Raw genomic sequence first — 15,888 nt, 5'->3', positions numbered from 1 at the left:
AGCACACTACATTTAACATCCGGACCTAATTTATGGCTAACATACCACATTACTATATGTGTTATATGATGAGTTTACTCGTGAAAAATGTCACAAAACCGACGAGTCATGTTGACGCATTCGAAGGAAAGTGTGTCACCCCCCCCCCAACCCCCTCCCAAACTATTCCTAACCACAACTACTTCTCCCCCTTCTCGCTCTCATTATCCCTCCTCTCCTCCCCCTAGCTCCTCGCCTTCCTCATCACTCTTGTGTCCCTCCCTATTTCTCCCATCACTGTATTATATATTAGAATGTTATGTAGGTGTATATGTACAGATATGCTTATTAACTAAGAGCATGGTACAATTCCATGGAGGCAAAACGTATTTCACGTTGATAATTACTGTACAACACCTGGGTGCGCCTCGGCAGTCAATGAGTTATACCCTGCCTCTGCAAAAGTCATAGCCTCGGCTTGCGGAAGGGGGATGGTGTGAGAAGGCGGGTGAAGAGGGAAACGAGGAGGGGGATACTGCGATATTGGGGTAGGGAAGGAGTGGTCTGGGGGTTGTTCGGGGCGTTGGTGGAGGGGTTAGACGAGTACACCACACTCGTCCGATTCTGTATAACACCTTAGATATGATGACTGGATTAGGCTTAATATCAGTCAGTAAAATCCTAACATAACACATATTGCAATATGATATATCAGCCATAAATTAGGTCCGGGTGTTAAACGTAGTGTGCTGAAATATCATACTGATCCAATGATTCGTTTAAGAGATATTTGCGAAAAACAGCGTTTGTCCGCCGCTGAAATGTAGAGTAGGTAAACACACACACACACACACACACACTCAGATTTTCATTATGTTCGATAATGAGCAGGTCACCAGGGTTGGTGAATAACACGCTTAACACTACAGTATGGAAAAGTTGTTTATATTATGCGAAATTTACATTATACAAACTCACCGCAAACACAATACTCGCGTAAATTAAGAGGTTCCTGTATATAAATGATGAGTATGCTAACTTTCATTTTTTATAGGTGACAATTTTGGCACTTTTGCAGATTATATAATATTTTTATAAGATATACATTTATGACAATCGTTGTGTCATATGAGGGAAATATAAGAATACATGATAAAAAGGTAGTATAAAATAAGGTGGGATGACTTTAGCTTTTTAGTGGAGAATTGACAATTTTCGCGAACCCTCCCAAAATCTAAACATGAATCCAAAGAGCTTCCCACAGGGTGATAAGAAGCAACGGAAATGAGGAAAAAGAGAGAAGGAAAGATGTAAGGAAAAGTAGTACTAAGACCTGTGTGGCTCCCCATGCCTGGTATTTAGTTATCTATTTGTGAAGAAATGGTTACTCATATTGTAGTAGGGTAGATTTTCAGAAAAAGGAAGGTAGAAGAAAAGGGAAAGAGGAAAAGAAAGGAAATAGAGAGGGAGGGGAAGACATTTACAAGACCCAAATAGTAAGCAAACCCTACTCTGAAGAACTATGATCCATTATACGCACAGCTGCAGGATTCTGGATGCGGTGGTTTTCCTTGCCCAAATGACTCATGAACCATGGTGGTTCTTGCTAAAGGGTGGAAGCTGAAGAAGTCTTGTTACACCAACTCCTCCCAGTGCTGCAAAACAACAGAGGACATCCATGAGAGCTGCCACAGAAATAATAATCTTCAACAAAATATGAAAACTAGTCTTAACTTTTGTAAAACTTAATTCTATTTTTTTAAGACCAAATTTAGTGGGTCTACTTTAACATGTATAATTCTTTTCTATAAACTTAAATTCCTTCCTCCAGTGAAGATATCATAGCCTAGAAAAAAGGGGGGGAACTTTAACATGTATACTTCGTTTCTTGGAGCTTTAAATTGTAAAAAATATTTATCCTAGGTTAATGGGGGTAGCACTAACTTCAACATGCTTACTAGTTTTCTTGAGGCTTCCATTCATCCTCAACTGAAAGTATCATAGCATATGGGGGGGCTAACTTAAAAATGGATGCTACTTTTCTAGAGCCCTCAATGACTTCCTCAACTGAAGATATTATAGCCTTGAAGAGGAGTAACTGTAATGTACATCCTACTTTTTTAGATTCCTCAAATGAAGATATCATAGCCTTGGGGGATGGGTGACAACAACTTTAACATATGTACAATTTGAGGATCCTTTATCCGAAATTCCAAAATCCGATTCTTTTTTTTTAAATGCTGACATGACGCGTCATAAATGGAAAATTCCATAAAATGATGGAAAGTGACCAAAACGCCAGTAACGGTTCTAAAACTAGAACCAATAATCCAATATCGGCACCAATACACCAATAACGGTTTCAAAACTAGAACCAAATTTCCGATACTGGTGGGGTGTCGTCTGCCATCCCGTGTCGTGAGACATCCCATATCCTGAATACATACACAGGGTGGGTGAATTTCGACACGGTACCGTGTCTTTTGTCGACTGCTGGTCGGGATCTGTCCCACCCAAGTTTATTTATATTATTATAAAAGCAAATGATGACGTATGTATGTATATAACTAGGATATCAACAATCACTCTTCTTCTATTTCTTGTGACCTGTTTCGCTTTGCATTGCTGTTTAGGTCCTCCTTGGTACTTTTTTACAGTTAGATGATTCACTTAGTTACTCTGTGATAGTAAGGATTGGGTTCCGCGATGCGAAGTTCAGGATGGGATGTACATGGGATGGCAGACGACACCACACCGGTACCATCATGACGTCAGTGGAGTGAATCAACATGGCGGGCGTGAAGACGGCCACAACGAGGGCGGAGAGTCTTTTATAACGTGATATCTTCGGTTCCTGATGGCGGAGGCCGTTTCTGGCGGGCTAGTATGTGGGACCCTTCGCCGTCTTTCTCGTCGCCTGTGCTGCCGCGGTGGAGTGCCTGGACAGATAGGCTGGTTTATAGGCCCAGGTGCCATGTTCTTCCTGGGTAAGCTGGCTACTGTGTTATAGCTCCGTTTTATTACGTGTTTTAATGCTTGTTAGGAGCGTTTTATTGAAGGGAGGTGAATTTTGACCATTTGTCTTCCTTGTTTTCCGGCCTTATACATATTTCCTAAGTTCGCCTATATATCCAAGTGTGCGCGGGCGTGGAAGGATTAAGTGGGCGTGCGGGCATTGGCGTAACTACATCATCAGTTTTAATTTTATTTAGCTTCAAATAAAAATATTCCGAAATCCGAAATCCCGCAACACTTTCGGTTCCAGGAATTTCGGATTAGGGATTCTCAACCTGTACTACTTTTCCATAAGATATCCCTTAAGGGGGGATGAATTTTAACATGCATACTAATTTTCTAGACTTCAATTCCTTCTTCAGCTTAAGATATTATAGAAAGGGAGGGGGGCACACTTTAACTTGTATACTACTTTTCTAGGGGCTGGCATTTCACTTCCTTAATTGACGTGAAGAGAGCACAGCCTTGGGGTGGAGGCGAGGAGTAACTTAAACATGCATACTGATTTTCTAGAGGATTCAATTCCTTCCTCAAGAAGATATCATACCTGGGAGCAAGGGGGGTAAATTTAACACATACAGTACTTCTCTAGAGGCTTCAATACCTTACTTGGGGGGAAAGATGGATACTACTTTTCTAGGTGACTTCAACTGAAAATATTAGAGCCATGAGGAAAGTGGCTTAAACTTTTATGTTACTTTTCTAGAAGCTTCATTATATTCCTCTACTGATGATATAGCCTTGGAAGAAGATAACTACTTTTCTAAGGGCTTAACATCCTTCCTCAACTGAAGATACCATAGGGAGTGATGTAAATACTACTTTTCCGAGGGCTTCAATGATGTCCTCAACTGAAGATACCATAGCCTTGGACCATTGGGGGACGTAACTTTAATGTGTTTGCTACTTTTCTTAAGACTTTAATTCTTTCCGCAACTAAACTAAGATTAAGCATATCAGCCACTTGGAGGGGTTGATATTCAGCTCCATGAGATCAAAATTTTTACTTGAGTAGATACAATAGCCCTAGGGTCTTGATTTCGATGTATATTATGAAGAATGACACCCTGATCATCATACCACGAAATCGAATGAATCATGCAATTTTTTTTTCGTTTTTTTTTTTTTTAATGAAATCGATCTCCTCCGTCATTTTTACACCGTTCTTCTTGTCCTTTACACACAAAATACTTTATAACCTTCTTAACAAAGTCATTAGAAAAAATTGTTAATTTTATTTCATTCAGTCGCAATATATATATATATATATATATATATATATATATATATATATATATATATATATATATATATATATATATATATATATATATATATATATATATATATATATATATATGGGAAAATTTGAAGTCTAGAATATATTTTACTGTATTATGCAATAGAAAAATGAAATTGATAATTTTTTTAAGCACTTTGTTCTATAACATGTCTAGCTCCTAACCTTAAAGTTTTATGGCAGTCGCGCTAAAACTAAAAGAGGAGATCCGTTTTATGTGTGTATTACTCTAGTTTTGAGAAAATGGTGATTAAAGATTTTTTTTCCATTTTCGTGTCATAGTGCAATAAAAAAACAGTATAATGTCCCAGACCTGTTATTGTTTGATTCCTCAGGGTTCATTAATCACATATCAATGCATTTATCTAATGATGGGGCTCCTGGCTCCCCCTTTCAAAGGTATTAACCACTCTAAGCCGAGGGTATCGCGACGCGCCAAGTCATTCATTGATGCCAGGTTTGATCTTCCAAACTCGCCTGGGCCCGGATCCACAAAGGCTTAGTTCGTAGTTTTGGGCCCTTAGTACGTAGTTTTGAGAACATCGAGATTCACAAAGCTAACTACAAACTAATCGATGACGTCACGGGTTAGCGCGCGGATCTACAAACGTTTACCGCGCTCTGTGTGACGTTAAATTTGTTGTTAAATAACTACTGCCTCGGAGCTGACGGTAACGCTAACAATATTATCAGATTTACGTATAAATGCTTATAAATCGCGTTTTTCAACTTGAAATATAACTTTGCGAGTAGAGGAGGCCCATTTCTTTATAAAATGTTGAGATATGCACCCTTTGAGAGGTATATGATAAGTGTGGGCGGTATGGCAACACCCGGCCGGGGGATTGCCAGACCTCCCTCCTCTGCCTGCCGTGGAGGATGGCTTGGCGACGAGGAAAAGTTGCCGAACTTTATGTAATTTCTGATTTACTAGGGAGAATTTTGCGTTTTCCTTCAATATGTAGATACAGAAAGCGTTCATTTACCCATACATGTCAACAGAACGATCTTACAATATATAAAGCGAAGAAATCCAAGGCATATAGATGCCCAGACTCAATTCTGCCCGAGGCTCAATTTTATCGATGACAGGGGCCTATATTTTTCCTTCCCCTGTCGTTATTAATGAATCTCAGGTGTCACAACTTGGTGTGAACATGCCCTAAGTATTCACCTGTGGAAATATATTGATGTATATGTGATTGGTATCCTATTTTCTGAGAAAAATGAATGTGCGATCATGGGTGTCGGAGTGCTGCTCTGGAGGATGGCTTGGCGACGAGGGAAAGCTGCCGAACTTTATGTACTTTCTTATTTAATGAGGCAAATTTTGACATGGTCTTTGTCATCATAATAAAGAATGATGATTATGCTAGTTCTAGACGCCATATCAGTCGAAAAGAACCCCACATACACGAGCGTGAGCTAAGATAACAGAGGCATGTGGATGTCCGGGCTTAATTTTGCCCGTGACACCGCCCCCATCCGTGGAGGGACCATGGACCTTTGTCGGGTGACAGCTATCCCATGAGTTGGGCTGCAGATATGGCAAGATGGTCTTAATTTTCCCTATTCCTTCCTTCCGTCCTTCGTTGTCTGTCTCGATATCTGTCTCATATTTCTATTTGCTTTCTTCCTGCCTCAATCTCCTCCGTATCTTCTTTTTCTTCACCTTAAGCATGTTCGTAGGTAACAAGACATCGAACAGCAGGGCTACTTTGACGTAAATGTGCAGCAAACAACGAAATAATTGAATTCGTAGATTACGATTTAGTACAGTTTGCCTTGAAAGGAAGAAAAATGGGAAAAGAGAATGGGTTTCTTGAACCAGCAGCTGGAGGGGGCTCCCTAGGATTGGCTGACGGTTCTGTAAACGTGCTTGCGATTCGCTGCAAGGCCAATGACGTCATCAACCAATCAGCGGCCTCGCTGACTTAGCGAGCCTCTAACTACAATCTAAGGTTTGCTTCGTGAATCTGACGCTAACGTCGGTAGCTAAATCAATAGTGCGTAGTTATGTTAGTTCGTAGTTACTGAGTCTGTTTGTGAATTCGGGCCCTGGTTTGTACTCATTGCTTAGACTAGTGTCATCTGCTTTTCTTTTTCTTTTGCCTTTGGTTGGAGTGGTAGTTTTTCTTTGCTTTCCGCGTTTCAACTCTTTTCCATATTGATGTTTGTTCCCAACATGCTTGTAAGTGGATGACACTTGTCATGGCCAAAATTGTGTTCTATCACTGTCAGTTGGGTGGCAATTTCACTCTAAACTTCTTAAGTATCCTGCATATTTGACTTCCATGCATTTTAACCATACTTTTGAATGAAACGATTGGTTTGGTGGTTGTGGTGGTGGTGAGGGATCTTGTAGTGGCGAATCGCTTGACCTTGAACTTTGTTGGCGTGTAGCAGTTATTTGCGTTTTCCTTGTATGAGCTGCCACTCTGCGGTTCTTCTCCACATGCCGTTTCCGCCTTGACCTGATGTCAGTGAAAGGCTTCATGGCAAAAGTAACTGCTCTAATGCCTTAGCAAGAGCTCATGAAGGAAACTCACAGTATAAACAAAGCAGTCCTCCCTGAGGCACCAGTTCATCTGAGTGGGAAGCAGGAAAGCCGTGGTGGACCGGGGAGAAGTTGCCAGATACACGAAAATACAATAGTATGTCATTATTTTGTCATATTTATCGAAAATAATGGAACGAAACGATTCCTGTCACCCACAATAGGACCGGCTCGCCACAACCCCTTATTAGGCATTTAAACTCAATATCGGTGGAACATTTAAATTCGCGGGGAAAAAAACCCTGCCATTTGATAGCTTATGCATAGACGGTCATGCCAGAGCATATAACTTATTTTCGATATTTATCAAATAATTTCTAAAAAATGGGGTGTTGGATCGTCCCCGTAACATAACTACAACCATTAATACCATCCAAAAGTGAATCATGAACTAGGGCATTTCACGTTCATAATAACAGTAATAAAAACAATAATAACTAACTAACGCGGAGCATATGTCATGGGGTGCGTTGCTTCACTCACCGGCTGCCTTCATCCATAACTCCCTCTGAGCATGTCCCAATGCAGCTATATACCCTTCCCATTCTAAGACAATCCTGGCAGGATTGATCAATTTGCCCCAGCCATGGGTTACATGGGCATCCCCATGATCTCCACTCACGGTTGTCTAGTGCAGGAACAAAGCTATACGCAGGATTGACGTCCGGAGAGCATGCCACGTACCCTTATTGTCGGAGTTGGCGTTCACGAACTAAGCTAGTAACAGACCTTGATTTAGTTTCATGAAGAAGTCGCTGGTTCCACACAAAGTCACTCCAATGATACCTAATGACCCAATGAAGGCATTTGATATCAAAGGCAATGACGCACCACTTCAAGTTACTATTCGCTGTCTATGCCTCATAGCCATACAATAATACAGAACACAAATGATTTTTTTTTATTATTATTATTTCGTTTAGTGTCCGTTTTCACTCTTCCTGAGGGGTTGGACGCTTTATGGCTCTCCTCCATTCTTCTCTGTCTTCTGTCCGACGCTCATCCAATCCCATCAATACCAAGTCTTCCTGTATACACCTTCTCCACGTTTTTCTAGGTCAACCAACTGGTCTACTTCCTTCTACCTCTAATCTCTCCAAAAACCCCAGCACTGTATCCTCCCCTGCCTTCTTTACATGTCCAAACCATCGGAGTCTTTCCCTTCTGAGCACTGTTTCCAGGTCCTCTACTCCACATCTGTTAGCTACACCTGATCTCCGCCATATACCTCAGCATTCTGCGATCACTTGCTCTCAATACCTCCATCAATTTTCTAGTTAGAGCCCATGTTTCTGCTCCATACAACATCACTGATCTAATACACGCTTTGTACACCCCTGCTCTGCTCTTTAGAGGGATGCTACGATTCACAAGTAGACTAGCCACCTCCCTCCACTTTAACCACGCTGCCGCCACTCTCGCTCTCACTGTCTTCTCCACTCCCGCCTCACAGTCCAGAACATCTCCCAAATAACAGAAATGTTCTACCTCATCCAGCTTTCCTCCATTCACCTCTAGTTCATCCTTCTCAGTTTCTTGTCCTTGCTGTCTCCTTACGCAAGCTGGGCATGTAAAATTCTGCACTCCTCTCACATTTCTAAGGTGGCACCACTGTATGCAACATGTGCACAATACTGAATTTACACCTACTCCCTTCCCACAGCATCCACATGGATATTTTCCTTATTTAATCTTTTCTCTTGCTTCTTTTCCAGTCACCATGTACTTTATTTTTTCCATATTAATTTTCAAACCTCTCTCCTCCATTCCTTCCTTCCAATTATTAAACTTCTCTTTCACTTCTTCTGCTGTCTCTGCATTTACTACCAAGTCCTCTGCATACAGCAGCTCCCATGGTGCCTCTCCTCTTGCTTTATTTGTTGCCTCCGCCATTACTGGTATAAACAAGAGCGGGCTAAGGGCAGATCCCTGGTGAACCCCCCACTCCAATTTCGAACTCATCTGATGTTCCCACCAGTGTTTTCATTCTCGATTTTGTACCTTCATATAGTCCCATCACCGATTCAAATAATCTTTCTGGTACTCTTTGCCTTCTCAATGCCCTTCTTATAATTTACCTTGGTACTCGGTCAAATGCCTTCTCTAGATCTACAAAAAACATTATACAATGTCCTCCTCTTCTCCATAAACCTTTTCTGAAGCCCTCTCATAGTATATATTGCTTCAGTTGTTGATCTCCCAGGGCAAAAGCCAAACTGATATTTACCAATTTTTGTTATCCATATCAGCCTCTTCTCCAGGACTTTTTCATATACCTTCATGGCATGCTCCAGTAACCTTATCCCCCTATAGTTACCACATTTCAAAGCATCTCCTTCCCCTTTAAAAATGGGTATAGTGTAGCTTCCTTTCCAGTCTTCTGGTATCTCTCCCTTTTAATACATCGTTTAATAACACTCTTTCTTGTCAATTCCACCACTCCCTTTCCTACTGCTTTTATTAAATCTACTGTTAGCCCTGTAGGTCCTGCCGTTCTACCATTTTTCGATTCCTTTAGTGCTTCTTTTACTTCCTCTTCCGGAATGTTTTTTTTTTAAACAAAAGAAAACAAATGATTTAAAGACTCAAATCTTTTTCTGCCTGCATTGATACTGACAATGCCATATACTCATGCTGAGAGTCCATAACACTGTTGGCCAGGCCAATCCATTAAATGACTTCCTGGTAATACCTACCACTGTTAAGCACCAAGGTATTTGAAACTTTTGGTGACTTTTCTTTTCTTTTTTTTACATCTCGGCCTGTAGCGCCGGTAGGCTTTCTTCAGGGGCCTGGTGGTCGGCCCAAGCCCATCATGGCGCAGGCAATTTTTATAGTGACGCCAGTTATGCTTGGCTCATGCTGCCTCCCGGAACTCATTCTTGATTCACTTGGACGGTTTCTTCTAGAGTCCAGGTTGATGGAAGGTCTTCTGGACAGCATGTGGGTAGTCTTAGGCCATTCGGCGGTGACTGAAAAATCCCAGGTGGTAGCGTGGGGATCCGAACTGACATTGCCCGCACGCTAACCACTCAGCCACCGCCTACCCATGAACATGCATGAACAGACTGAACTGTGTCAAGGGGTAAGCCTCCAAATCTCTGAACCTTGACTTTGGCCCAGGAGACCTGCATTCCCAGTGGCTTTGCTTTCTCATAGAGCGATTTGAGAACCACCACCAGGATCTGCAGCAATTTCGTAAGAAGCATCATCAGTAAAAACGAGGTTAGTGACCTTAATGTTGCCAACAGATGCTCTGCAACAACTTTGGTCAACACGTGAAATAGCCAGTCCATGCAAGTGCTGAATAGTGATGGTGCAAGGATGCACCCTTGCTGAACTCATAAATTAACAGGAAAGAAACCGGAAATGCCTCACCAGATGAGTCACAGCACTCTCAGTCCTAGAGTCCTTTAGTTCCAGTTATCAGGTCAATAATCCTTCCAGGAATCAAATAGATCCGCAGAATGTCCCAGAGAGTCTCACAATGAACTGAGTCAAATGTCTTCATGAGATCATCTTTGGTTATGAGTAACCCCTGTTGAAACTCAAGTTAGCATTTCACAAAAATGACAAGTGCTAGGACTCGGTCAGTTGTTGACTTACCAGGTGTGAACCCGTTTGTCTTTCAGCAACTCTGCCCTGATATTACAGACCCCAGCTGCCTTTTCATCCTTCAACTTTCTCACAGCATCTCTCACATCCGCAACGGTGGAATTTCATCCATTGGTGGAGTGGATCAGCAGCCACCATCTGCAAACCAGCAAGAGGAAGATGACTGCTTGTACAGCTGCCCAAAGTATCCAACGTGCCCAGTACCCATCCACATCTGATACTATCTACCCATCAGCTATTTATTTGTTACTTGTCTGAGATTTTGATTTGGAACGGAGCTTTTTCAGAGCTTGGAAGGCAGGTTTAAGGTCGTTTGTATTGAGAAAACCCTCGACATCCTCAGCAAGACTTCTGACATACCTCTCCTTATCCCTTCTCAGAAGGATTCTAGTCCTTCATGACAGAAACCTATGTCAGTCCAAGTCCCCAGCAAGCCTGGCAGCATGACCATATTTTCCAGTGTCTTCCTTGAGACAGCTTTACTCTTACACCTTGAGATTGCCACTGCATACTTCTAAGCACACGCCTGGTCCCTCAGTTTCGGAAGATAAAATCCCGGAAGGCTGCATCATGAAATTTCCTTGGATCCGATACGTATCTTAAATGTTGCAAAAACAAATCTGTGGGGTCGCAAAGAAAAATGATCAGCACTCCAGAAAACCTTACAGTTCTGATGGATTGTCCATCGAGTACTAACGAGGATGTGATTGATCTCCTTTGTCACATCGCTAGCATTGCTATATCAAGTCAAACAGTAAGGCATGTCATCTCCGGAACCAGAAGCCAGCAATTCTCAGGCTTCTGGACTTTGTGAAGTTTAGAGGGAGTGAACTGCTTAAGCTTCTGGTGTCAGGGCCATCGGGACCAACGCATAATTCATAGCCAACTCTCTCTGAGTCATTGATTCCATTGATGTTGCCCAAGACAATGAGTGTGTCATGTGAGGGGCGCTGGTCAACTATATTCAAGCTTGTTATAGAACCTGTTTTTCTCCACAAGTTCACACATCTCCGTAGGGGCATGTACTGCAATACGAGATATGTGCTTCAACTTTACCAGCTTCATACACTCATCAACCAGAGTAGTCCCAACAAGAGAGGACTCCAAGTGGCTAGAAATGGTTGTGGGTAGGGTAAGATGGGGGTAATCTGAATAACTAGTTGACAAATATTCACCAAAAATCATATAAACAACTTTGTTTGAAACTATTCCTTGTACAATATACTACTGGTTGAGATCCCTTATCCGAAATTCCTGGAACCGAAAGTTTTGCGGATTTCGGATTTTTTTTTATTTGAATCTAAATAAATACAATGAAAACTGAAATACGGGATTATTCGCGAGAGGGTAGCCTACTAATTTCGAGATGCTAACTGCTTATCTCCGGACAAAATATGATGTTGTTTATTATGGAGTTAGTATTTTTCTAAGGAAGTCACTAAATGTTGACTTTTCAATTGCATGTTGTGCACCCTCCGCCGCAGCCGAAACATAACTCGCAGAGAAGTTCAACTTGCTTACTGTTTCTATATTTCACTCACCGCTCACAAATATCACAAGTGGACAAACTAGAACAAAACCAGGCAAATTAATGTTTTTTTCTGCTGTGTATTCCCCCAGTGTGCATGCGTAATGAACAGCAGACCGACTTATTTCTGCGAGGAGGTATTTCTCGAAACATTGCCCCGCGTATAATGGACCGCCGCCGCCATGTCCCGTCCAGCACTGTGTTATGTATTTCCGCCGCCCCACACTGCGTGCCGAATAAATTCAAAGTAATCAAACCTAACATTCCTAACGCCATTTGTTCCGTATTTGGCTGTCTGAATGGTAAAGCAGATAAAATTCAGTATTTTAAAACTGTAGGGAGCGCATTTTTTAGTGAACCACAAAACCAGTCCATAAAATTATGTTTGTCAAGGGTCGTCCTGAAATACGTGTAAAATACGCGACGCAAAGTCCCTCTCCCCTACCTCCTGCCTTCACCAGCAGCGGGCAGCAGCTGTCAGTCATGGCAGGCTAGAGATATTTTAAGGTTGCCACCCGTTCCTTAAAATATGGATTTGTTCTGTATTGGAGAATGGGATGCTGCGTTCCTTTTTTTTTTTTTAGCTCAAGGTGGCAACCCTAACTGAGACTATTCCCATTGTTTTCCGCTTTGAGCACTCTCGTCTTGCAGCGAACAAAGGGAACCCACGCTCACATCTTCGACTTTTACAATGAGACACGCCAGTCCTCGTCGAACGGGGGGCTTCGTGGTGCAGTGGTTAGCACACTCGGCTCACAACCGAGAGAGCCCGGGTTCGATTCCCGGGCGGAGTGGAAAAAATTGGGCGGCTTTTCCGATACACTACGCCCCTGTACACCCAGCAGAGAATGGGTACCAGGTATTAATCGGGGGTTGTGTCCTGTCTCCTGGGATCTGTTCCCTTCTCCTATAATTCCCTCCCCTTCTGTCTCTCTCCGGCATATGACCACAGATGTTGCGCCGACTAAACGAAACTTTCCAACTTTTTCCTCGTCGAACGACCGACTTAGTCGCCTAGGCTGACGTCAGCCAATAGAGTTGGTCTATTGGCATCCTCCCCTCCCCTTAGTGAGCCGTCACCCGGCAAGGGTCTGTGATCCCTCCTAGGAAGGACGTACGCGATTGACCCTGACAGCCTCCGTATAGCCCGTGTCTTCACCTGTGAGGTGGCGATAAAAAAAAGGTAAGTAAGGTATCTCTTGTTCGGACCACCCCCTATATAGAGGGTGGGCCGAATAGTGCATGGGAGTGATCCAAACATCATATTTTTCAGTAATACAATGATAGTTAAATTGTAAAGAATGCTATTCTGATATGAAGTATTTAAAGAATAATGAGCTAAAACACTTTATCAACTTCTTGTCCCACAAATGTGTATATTTGTCTTAATTGGATTCCAACATTAAATTTTCTCTTCTATTAAACAAACCAAGTTTCAGTGTTCAGTAACAATCTGTAATTGTACATGCTGCAAAACAAGGGCATATTAAACTACACAGTAAAATATCACTATAAAAGGACTGACATAAACACCTTGTGCTTGTTCTGCTTACCGCATATTGAAGGTAGTCAGAGGGATCTTGAATTTAACAAATCGAGCAAGCCTTTCAGCAGTGGCCCTTATAGGTTCCTCCAAGACCCCTTTTACATTATCCCCCTAAATCTTACTTAGATCGCCTAATTCAGGAAAGTAGAATATGTCTTAATGTCTAACTTTAGAGCTTATACTCGAGAAAGAAATGTCATACTTGCAATCGTCTTCAGCACTTAAGATCCTGTCAACATAATGCACCTTACTTCCAACATTATTCCCCTTTTCTAGCTCCAGCAGCTGATACAAAGTCGTTGGACTCTGGGGTCTTGTCCTGTAAAAGGCTGGGGACTTCAAAGTTCTTCGCTCTTCGACCTCATCTGAGTACTCGGCAGAATCATTGTGAGGCAGTTTTTAGGATCCTCCTCTTCTGAGCTCCCTTGGATATTGCTTCATTTAGTTTGGGATAGCTTCTTAACCTTCTTTTCCCTTTTTTTTTTCTTCTGTAAATTATGCTTCTTATTTGCTTCCTTATCTTTTAAGCTGGAAAGAGCGTCTACGATTTCCAGTAGGGTGCATGCTCTTATCTTCCTCCATTTTCCAACTGACTTTATGGAAGCTTTAGGAAGAGGATGAACAATTTCTGGAGTAGGGGCCGGGGCTATTGCAACTGTCAGAGGTAGCAAAGTTTGTGCTTAACAGTGTAAGCATTTTAATAGAATTTGAATCGGGGGTAATTCAAACAGTTCGGTTCACCCCCATACATGGCAAATCACTTCAAGCGTTCATTAAGTCAAAGGCTATGTCTGGCTGACAACGTTTCTCACCAGATACTATTGTAACCACGTAATTTTCACTATTAAAACATATTTTAAATGTTTATTGATCTGTTTACTTTGTCATCCATAATCATCATAATTATTATAGGTAGCCTTTGTTAATCCACTCAGTGTACGTTCTAGCTTGTATGGATGAATATATATATATATATATATATATATATATATATATATATATATATATATATATATATATATATATATATATATATATATATATATATATATATATATATATATATATATATATATATATATATATATATATATATATATATATCCTTAATACGTATGATACATCACAATAAAGATCACTCAGACTTGGATGGCAGAGGTGGCTCAGGTACTTAAGAGCATGCTCGACTTCCCATTGCCTTGCTGTTGCTTCATATATTTATAAAAGCAAGGGTAGTCCAACTTGTGAATTCAACATAATGTGCAAACTACTTTTATTTAATTTCTCTTGTTCTTTCACTGACCTTAGGTGATGCAGAGAGAAGGTTGAAGGTCATCAAATCTTACCTGAGGTGTACCATGTTACAGTAATGCTTTAGTGGCCTTGCTGTTAAAAGCATTATCTATTCAATTGCTGGAAATATTTTAAGTTAAATAACTGATGTATATATATATATATATATATATATATATATATATATATATATATATATATAGATATATAGATATCTATATATATATATATATTAATATATATATATATATATAAAAGAACATAGAAGTCTGCAAGAGGCCGGTAGGCCTGTACTATGCAGCTCCTCTGAACCTAAGCTCCCGTGTATCTAACGCCACCTAATATCGCTGTACATGAATTTATCTAATCTATTTTTGAATGTGACAATTGTATTGGCACTCACCACATGACTGCTAAGCCTATTCCACTCATCAACCACCCTGTTTGTAAACCAATTTTTGCCTGTGTCCCTGCTGAATCTGAATTTATCCAGTTTAAACCCATTACTTCGTGTCCTACCCGGTTCTCTTACCAACAAAACCTTATGAATGTCTCCCTTATTAAAGCCCTTCATCCATTTATAAGCCTCGATCATGTCTCCACGCACCCTTCGCTTTTCTAGAGAATGCAAGTTTAACTGTTTGAGTCTTTCCTCGTATGGCAAATTTCTCAACCCCTGAATCATCTTAGTCATCCTCCTCTGCACCGATTCTATCATTTTGATATCCATTCTATAGTAAGGTGACCAGAACTGAACCGCATAGTCAAGATGAGGTCTAACTAATGCTAAATATAGTTTGAGGAAGACTTCGGCGCTTCTGTTGCTTACGCTCCTTGAAATAAATCCCAGTACCCTATTTGCTCGATTTCTAGCTTGAATGCATTGTGTCCTTGGACGGAGATAAGAGCTCACTAAGACCCCTAAATCCCTCTCGCACCCAGACCTGCTTATGAGAGTGTCATTTAAGCAATAGTTATGTGAGGGGTTGTTCCTACCTACACTCAGAATACTGCACTTCCCTACACTGAACTCCATCTGCCATATATAAATAAAT

The 15,888-nt window shown here is 41.2% G+C and overlaps 1 long non-coding RNA gene across 1 annotated transcript; it reads right to left on the bottom strand.

Moving 5' to 3' along the window:
• Nucleotides 1-903: 903 nt before the first annotated feature.
• On the bottom strand, nucleotides 904-11,157 carry LOC126995911 (uncharacterized). The gene is made up of 2 exons (XR_007750826.1): nucleotides 10,458-11,157; nucleotides 904-1,634 (listed from the first exon to the last, which is right to left on the bottom strand). It is a non-coding gene; the product is annotated as an uncharacterized LOC126995911 (long non-coding RNA).
• Nucleotides 11,158-15,888: the final 4,731 nt, after the last annotated feature.

Source organism: Eriocheir sinensis, chromosome 9, assembly GCF_024679095.1.
Source record: "Eriocheir sinensis breed Jianghai 21 chromosome 9, ASM2467909v1, whole genome shotgun sequence".
Taxonomy (NCBI): Eukaryota; Metazoa; Arthropoda; class Malacostraca; order Decapoda; family Varunidae; genus Eriocheir; species Eriocheir sinensis.
Note: the sequence above shows the minus strand (reverse complement) of the source record. Positions and strands in the feature narration are given on the sequence as shown.